We start from the raw sequence: 8742 nt of genomic DNA, 5'->3' as shown, positions 1-8742 counted from the left end.
AGTGACCACAATTCGCAGTAACACAAGGAAATACTTCTGGATTAGATGATTCATCAGATGAACCCAGTCTGCCACATGCAAAGCATTGATGCTTCTTATATCAATTCAAAACCTTTTGCAATCTGTCACTCTTTTCCTTTTGAAGTTCATGAAGCTCAGGTTGATATTCCTCAAACTTCTTCAAAGACAGGTCAGACTCATCAACTGCAGGTACATCATTATGGTTCAGGCTCTCGGTTATCTCTCCACATATTCTTTGGATCTGTGATTGTACATCTGAGAAATCTTTTATTCTTTCTTCCTTTTGTTCTCATAATTGTTCAAGCACTGGTGCTATAGCTGCAAGCTGTTCCTCGATAGTTCCAGAAGTATTATCGGGAATTCCAGCAAAGCTCTTTTCTCCAAGAGCTGATAGAAGAGTAGAAAGCTCAAGCTTAGCATCAGACAAGGATTGAAGTAGTTGTGCCCTCGACTTGCTTTATCATGCCTTTACCTGAAAATTGATTGTGTTGGCCATGCTGTTATTCATCTTGCAGGTTTGATGGCTGCAACTGAGAGATCATTTGATTTTCATGAGACTGTACTGAAGTAACTTGAGATTGTGACTGTTGCAGGGTGCAGGACTGATGTGGTTCTTTGAATGATGGCAGGTCAGTGGTAGGTGGTGGTAAAACACTCCCAGAACGGCGATGCAAATTATTTGTAGCACCAATGATTTGTAGGACTCTAAATGCTAATACTAATTCATCCTTGGTAAAGCTATCTTCGTGAGCACCATTATCATGTAGATATAAGCATTCTCTATTGTTGCAAGGCACATTTCTGAGCCATGCATGGCAATACTTTGTGGTTCCAAAACAAGCCCTCAATGGTCTACCTTCTAATACAAAAAAAATGAACTGATTGAATGCATCGAACTGCTTCAGATTCTTTTGAGTAAGTTATATACACACAACAGCTGTTGTTTGCAGAATGTTGAATAATGCCTGTTGCTGTACGAGATATTGATACCTTCAAAACCTGGCCATACCTTCCAAAGTACTCCCTACGCTGAAGCAAATCTTCATCTTCTGTAGTTTCTTTTTATGCTGTGAATTCATTTCAGCAACCAATCTTCGACAGTTAGCTGCCATTGCCACAATGCGTTCTTTGTCATAAGCTGAACGGCAGGCAGGACAACGGCCCTCAGTTTCATCCTTCTGTGCCATTTCCATTATAGGATGCCAACACCACACACATATCTCATAGCTGCATTTGCATGGTTTCAGATGCTGATCAGTCAGGTCCATCTCCTCAGTGCAAATCGGACATGATTTTCCTCCTTTGTCACCCATGGTTGTCCAGGATATTCAGCAAGAGTTTGCTGCAGGATTTGGTATGCCTTGCAAGTCGTATTTGCTCATGTTTAGACTACAAGTTGATGTCTAATGTGGTGGCTTGCTCAGGATGTGGTCTGCTACAGGTCTAGGCCATGTGTGCATGCAATAAACATGGAGTAAATTACCACATATCACCATGGATTTTGAAACAAATGCAAGATGCAAGTCCAATATTGTCATGGTTTTGGAATATCAGACTAGGATGGGAAGTTCTTGGGGTTTGGAACAGGAAAGAACTTAAGTTGACTTTGGTCAAAGTTGACCAAAAAGTCAATTATTGACCAAAGTCAACACTTGGTCAACATGTACTTTTTTTTGGCTTTTTGTATGTAATAGACATATTGTGGATGATAATGGATGGGATTTATGGTTTTAGGATGAAAATTTAGGGTATTAGGGATTTGGGTTGACTTTGGTCAAAGTTGACCAAAAAGTCAACTGTTGACCAAAGTCAACAATTGGTCAAAGTGTCAATTTTTGTGTATTTTTTGTATGGAATCAAATGTAATGAAATAAAATTGAAATGGATTAACAAAATGGTTTGAAGTTGGTTTCACAATTGTTTTGTCTTATGACTTGCATGTTTGACTTTTGGAAAATAACTTGATTGATAATGTACATGAACAAAGCCATGAAATGAGACCATAAGGTTAGGGTTTTGGCATAGTATCCATGAACCAATAACCTGACTAGCAAGTGGCTTGAAACACAAGAAGCTTGATCGTTCAGATGACCAAGACCATAGATGTATCCACAATCACAACACCATGACTTTGAATCAAAACCAATCCTCATATAAAAACAAAGCAAAGTTAGGTCAAGCATGCCAAACGAACATAAAAATTCAGGATCAAAATCGGGGTATGACAGCATGTTCATTGGAATGAGTACCAAATGAACCCTCATGGACTTCAGTCATCAACAAGTCTGCTTCGTGTCTATCCACGCATCTGAGCAGAACCATGTCAAAATTCCTCTTATAAAGCACATCGCCATTCAGGTAGAAACTGCCAGATAATCTCCTCAAAGTATTCTTATCTTTAACAGATGCCCCAGGAGGGTAAATCTGACTCTGAAGAAAACACTTGATGTCATAATACCATGGCTTATCATCTCTCACTTCTTCAACTGCAAACACATGAGCTGGTCTATCCAAGCGCATCACAGTAATATTGGGGACTTCATTCCAGAATTTCACCACAATCATTGAAGCAAGCGTAGCAAGAGCATCTTCCATCCAATTCTCATCTCGAGGAATATGATGGAAGTCAACCTCAGTAAAAAAAGTTGAAATCCTCCTCACATAATCTCTGTATGGGATGAGGCAAGGCTGATTTGTTTCCCATTCACCTTTAATCTGATTAACAACAAGGGCCGAATCACCATAAACATCAAGATGCTTGATCCTAAGATCAAAACACTCTTCTAAACGCATAATACATGCCTCATACCCCGCCATATTATTCGTGCATTTGAAAGTTAGCCTTGCTGTAAAAGGAAAATGTGTGCCCTGAGGAGTAATAATCACTGCCCCAATACCATTTCCATATTGATTTACAGCGCCATCAAACACCATATCCCATCGGGAACCAGGCTCTGGCCCTTCATCGAGCGTAGGCTCATCACAATCTTTCATCTTCAAATATAGAATCTCCTCATCAGGGAACTCGTACTAAACAGACTGATAATCCTCAATTGGTTGACGTACCAAGTGGTCAGCCAATATACTACCTTTAATAGCTTTCCGAGCTCGATACTCAATGTCATACTCAGACAACAACATCTGCCAACGGGCAATCCTCCCAGTTAAAGCAGGCTTCTCAAAAATATACTTAATTGGATCCATTTTGGATATCAACCAAGTCGTATGATTCAACAAATACTGGCGTAAGCGCTTAGCAGCCCAAGCCAAAGCACATCATGTTTACTCAAGCATTGAGTATCGAGACTTACAATCAGTGAACTTCTTACTCAGATAGTATATATCATACTCTTTCTTCCCTGATTCATCTTTCTGACCTAATACACAACCCATAGAGTCTTCAAGAACAGTCAAGTACATAATCAAGGGTCTCCCTTCCACAGGCGGAGAAAGAATCAGAGGCTCGGACAGATACTCTTTAATACTGTCAAAGGCCTTCTGGCAATCCTCGGCCCAATCATGACGCTGATCTTTCTAGAGGAGCTTGAATATTGGCGCACATGTGGCAGTCATGTGGGATATAAATCTCGAAATATAATTCAAGCGGCCAAGAAAACCTCGGACTTGCTTCTCAGTTTTGGGCGCATGCATCTCTTGTATTGCTTTAACCTTGGCAGGATCAACTTCAATACCTCTTTCATTGACAATAAAGCCCAATAACTTGCCGGAACGAACTCCAAATGTGCACTTGTTCGGATTCAGACGGAGTTTGTACTTCCTCAAACGCTAAAAAACCTTCAACAAGTGCTCTACATATTTAACTTCCGTTTTCGACTTCGCAATCATATCATCAACATATACCTCGATCTCCTTGTGCATCATATCATGAAACAAGGTAGTCATAGCGCGTTGATACGTGGCTCCAGCGTTCTTCAAACCGAAGGGCATCACTCGATAACAGAATGTTCCCCAAGTTGTGATGAATGTTGTCTTCTCCATATCCTCGGGTGCCATTTTAATCTGGTTATAACCGGAAAATTCGTCCATAAATGAGAAGACATTGAATTTAGCTGTATTATCTACCAACATATCAATATGTGGTAGAGGAAAATCATCTTTCGGACTAACTTTATTCAAGTCTCTATAGTCCACACACATTCGGACTTTTCCATCTTTCTTAGACACGGGCACAATATTGGCCACCCATTGAGGATATGTAGAAGTCACCAGAAACCCCGCATCAATTTGCTTCTGAACTTCTTCTTTGATCTTCACTGCTATATCAGGATGAGTTCTTCTGAGCTTCTGCTTCACAGGCACACACTCAGGCTTCAAAGGCAAGAAATGTTGCACGATATCAGTATCTATACTAGGCATGTCTTCATACAACCAGGCAAAGACGTCGACATATTCTCGTAGCAACTCAATCAACCCCTTCTTCACAGACTCTTCCAGGAGTGCCCCAATCTTCACTTCTCAAACACAATCTTCGGACCCCAAGTTGACTGTTTCCAGATTCTAAAGATGTGGCTGAATGATCTTCTCTTCGTGCTCAAGCTGACGGGTAATGTTATTAGGAATCTCTTCAGCATCATCTTCCTCGGCCTCAAATACAGGGAACTCAAAGTTGGGAGATGGTGTTGGATCATTATGTTCAATGGGTTTGATCAACCTGCATAATGATTTTGGATATAAAAGAGATTTTAGAATTCAAACAAGGCAAATCATTATGCAGATGAAAAGATTGATTTTATTCTATTTTTAGGGTTTTATGGTGATCGCCAATTTCATGCAAAAAGCAAAAATAATTTGGAAAAATAAAGATTTAACATGTAATTATTGAATGAATATCATTGTATTAATGTGCCAACAATTTCATCACTTCTCCTTTTGGCATGGGAGAAGGGTTTTTAAACAAAATGAACACATTACGTGGACTTATGGACAACGGTTGGAACATCAACAACGACCCAATTATTGCAGACTCCTCCAGGGATGACAAAGTTGCCAGAATCTTCCTCTGCATCATCTTCCACTATAGCAGCAGCCTCTTGGTCTTCGACCGTGTGGATGAAACCACCACTCTGAAATAAACCACGCTCATTGAAAGTGCCTGAAGAGTACCCTATGCCAACCCGAGATTTATTGTCTTCCAGCTTAATCGTTTGTCCTAAACCAGTAGTTGCGCCATGCTCAATGCCCAACTTCGCATCATTGTAGGACGCAAATGAAGAAGATCCTTTTCTTGAAGGCTCAACAATAGATAAGGCTTGGAACGGAGTCCCAACCTCATCCTCAGCATCTATGTAAGAAAAGGAAGACAAATGGCTTACCAAGAGAGCCCTCTCTCCCCCTACTACCACCAACTTCTTATTCTTAACGAATTTTAACTTTTGGTGTAGGGTGGATGTCACAACGCCTGCCTCGTGAATCCATGGTCTGCCAAGAAAGCAGCTATATGATGGGTGAATATCCATGAGTTGGAAAGTGATCTGGAAATCACTAGGTCCTATCTTAATTGGGATCTCAACCTCGCCAATCACAGTTTTCCTGGATCCATCAAAAGCCTTGACTACCACTCCACTCTGCCTCATGGGAGGCCCCTGGTATGAAAGTTTCGCCAGAGTGGATTTTGGCAACACATTTAGCGACGATCATGTGTCTACAAGCACATTAGACAAGGCATCATCCTTGCAATTCATGGAAATGTGTAGAGCCAAATTATGGTATTTTCCCTCTTCGGGGAGATCAGCATCGCAAAACCTCAAATTGTTACAAACAATAATGTTTGCAACAATGCTATCAAATTGTTCTATTGTGACATCGTGATCCACGTATGCCACGTCCAACACCCTCTGCAAAGCTTCGCAATGTGGCTCAGAATTCATCAACAAAGACAACACATATATCTTTGATGGAGTTTGAAGCAGCTGATCTACAACATTATATTCACTCCTCTTGATGAGCCTCAACATCTCATCACAATCCTCTTTCAATATGCCATTCTGGCCAACAGGGACAGGAGCTTTAGCAACAACGACATGTTTATCAACAACAAGTGTCGGATTCGGAGAAGAAGAAGAAGTCCCCACAGGACTGGTAGGATTATCAACAACAACTCTTCTTCTCAACACGTCTTCATGGGGTTTCGGCGGCACCGAAAAAATACGACCACTACGGGTCACACCACTGACGTCAGATATACTTACCACAGAAGTGGAGAGCAAAGGCACCTCCTTCCAATCTTCTAACGCAACCGCGTTATATCTATAGGGAACAACTCTGTCTGAGAAGTAAGGGACAGGGCCCGCTGGCTTGATAATAAGAGACGGAGAAGCCTTCTTCTTGCTGCCATCATATCTGACAATAACAAGTTCGGGAATTCTGAATACATGTTATATAACATTCACTTCATCCTCATCACGATTTTGAAGTATCTCGATCACACCCTGATCCAGCATCTCTTGGATGTCATTCCTAACTTGGCGACATCCCCTCTCGTTGACAGTGCACACACGGCAGCTGTCATGGTCATGCTCGTAATGACTGTATCCACATAATAGTCTGTGCATCTCGACCAACGATTTTCTGATATGGCTGACATACCGGACTTTGTACTTGTCAGGGCAACCCTGAACCATATTAACAACAGATTTCCCATGCTCGGGCAATGGGTTCTTCTTAACATTTGGACCTACGTCCTCGAAAAACAAGATCCCACTTCTAACAAGGTCTTGAACCTTGGTCTTCAGGGGATAACAGTTCTCCGCATCGTGTCCGGGAGCACCGGAATGATAAACACAGTGAAGCTCAGGCTTGTACCACCACTGAGGGTTGGTCGGTACAGCAGGTGGGTCACATGGAGTAATCAGTTTGTGGTCTATCAATGAAGGATAAAGCTCTGCATAGGTCATTGGAATTGGATCAAAAGTGACCCTCTTCCTATCATAGCTAGTGCTGGTATTGTTGTTGTTTTGAGGCTGGTAGGCCTGCTGTTACGGATGATGTTGTTGCTGTTGATATTCATGTTGCTGTTGTTGATGCTGATAATGTTGGTTTTCCCTGAAGGCAGGTGCTATATGAGCCGCGCACAGTCTTCCTTTTCACAGAGGGTCTTCTTTTAGGATGGGAAGACACAACGTGTGCCTCTCCCTCTTTCTTCTTCGTAAAATCCCCATAACACTTTGCAGAAGAGCCTTCATCTCTGGTCAGGCGTCCTTCCCTGACTCCTTCCTCTAGTCCCATCCCCATGTTCACCATTTTTATGAAGTCAGAGGGAGCACTAGCGATCATCCGCTCGTAGTAGAAAGAGCTTAAAGTCTTTAAAAAAATCTTTGTCATTTCTTTCTCTTCGAGCGGGGGCACAATCTGTGCAGCCAATTCACGCCACCTCTAAGCGTACTCCTTAAATGTTTCCTTCTCCTTCTAGGACATAGCCCTCAGCTGGTCCCTATCGGGAGCCATATCAACGTTGTACTTGTACTGTTTGACAAAAGCTTCGCCAAGGTCGTTGAAGGAGCGGATGTTCGCACTATCTAGACCTATATACCATCTGAGTGCGGCACCGAGCAGGCTGTCCTGGAAATAGTGGATGAGGAGTTGATCATTGTCAGTCTGAGTTGACATCTTGAGTGCATACATCACAAGATGGCTGAGAGGGCAAGTGTTTCCCTTGTATTTTTCAAAGTCAGGTACTTTGAACTTGATGGGAATCTTGACATTTGGCACGAGGCACAACTCAGCAGCAGATTTACCGAATAGGTCTTTCCCTCTTAGAGTCTTCAGTTCCTTGCGCAGCTCAAGGAATTGATCATTCATAGCATCCATTTTCTCATAGACATCTGGGCCCTCAGATGGCTCAGAATGATAAATGGTGTCATCGACTCTCGGCAACATGTGCACAACGGGAGGTGGCATAGCAAGGACCGGGCTAGATGCCGGCAGAGAAGCAAAGGTAGGGGCGAGACCCTCTGACACAAAGTGAGCGAGCATCCCCTAGGGAAACCCGGCTGGCATAGCAAACGGAGCAAAATGAGCAGTGGCGGCAGGCGCGGTAGAGGAAGCTACCTCTGAGATGATCGTCCTCTGGGGAGGAGTTGCAGGCGTTGGAGAAGACTGACTTTGGCGGCCAGGAATGACTCCATCAGGGTAGTCAACCTAGCCACTTCCTCTTTAAGTTCTCTGTTCTCTTGCTCAAGGTGATCCATTAGCTTTGAAGAATTGGCTCTGGTGTTGTACCGGTACGTCAGCTTGTCTTCAAAATAAATGAAGAACACAGAGTTATACCACTGATTAAGAAGCCCTGAACAAAACCTGCTTGTGCATATGATGCATGCAATGCTTGTGCATATGATTTTATTTTTTATCAGAGGAACTTTGAGAGATCTATTTGCAAATATTTGGAAATATTACTCTTTTAAGACATATAATGGAATATTCATATCAATAATATATGGAAAAAATTTTACACCAAAGAAGTACAGTCTTGGTAATCAAATACAATACAAGAGAGAAGGAAAATGAAGATCATATGGAACCCTAGAAACAATTGCCCAAAGCTCTCGAGACCGGAAGATAAGCTGCACGAAGCCTATTCACCTCTCTCTCATAGGCTGCCTCCATATCTTCCTTCTCTTTGGCGAGTCGATCATACTTCCTCTTCCAAAACTTGGACGACTGAGGAAGAAGAGAAGTAACTACATCATCAGGCTCATCGATAAC

At 42.2% G+C, this 8742-nt stretch overlaps 1 pseudogene; it reads right to left on the bottom strand.

Annotated features, from left to right (window-relative positions):
* Nucleotides 1-521: 521 nt before the first annotated feature.
* Nucleotides 522-1347, bottom strand: LOC127102004 (putative general negative regulator of transcription C16C9.04c; annotated as a pseudogene).
* Between the last annotated feature and the right edge of the window lie 7395 nt (nucleotides 1348-8742).

Source organism: Lathyrus oleraceus, chromosome 7 (assembly GCF_024323335.1).
Source record: "Lathyrus oleraceus cultivar Zhongwan6 chromosome 7, CAAS_Psat_ZW6_1.0, whole genome shotgun sequence".
NCBI lineage: Eukaryota > Viridiplantae > Streptophyta > Magnoliopsida > Fabales > Fabaceae > Lathyrus > Lathyrus oleraceus.
Note: the sequence above shows the minus strand (reverse complement) of the source record. Positions and strands in the feature narration are given on the sequence as shown.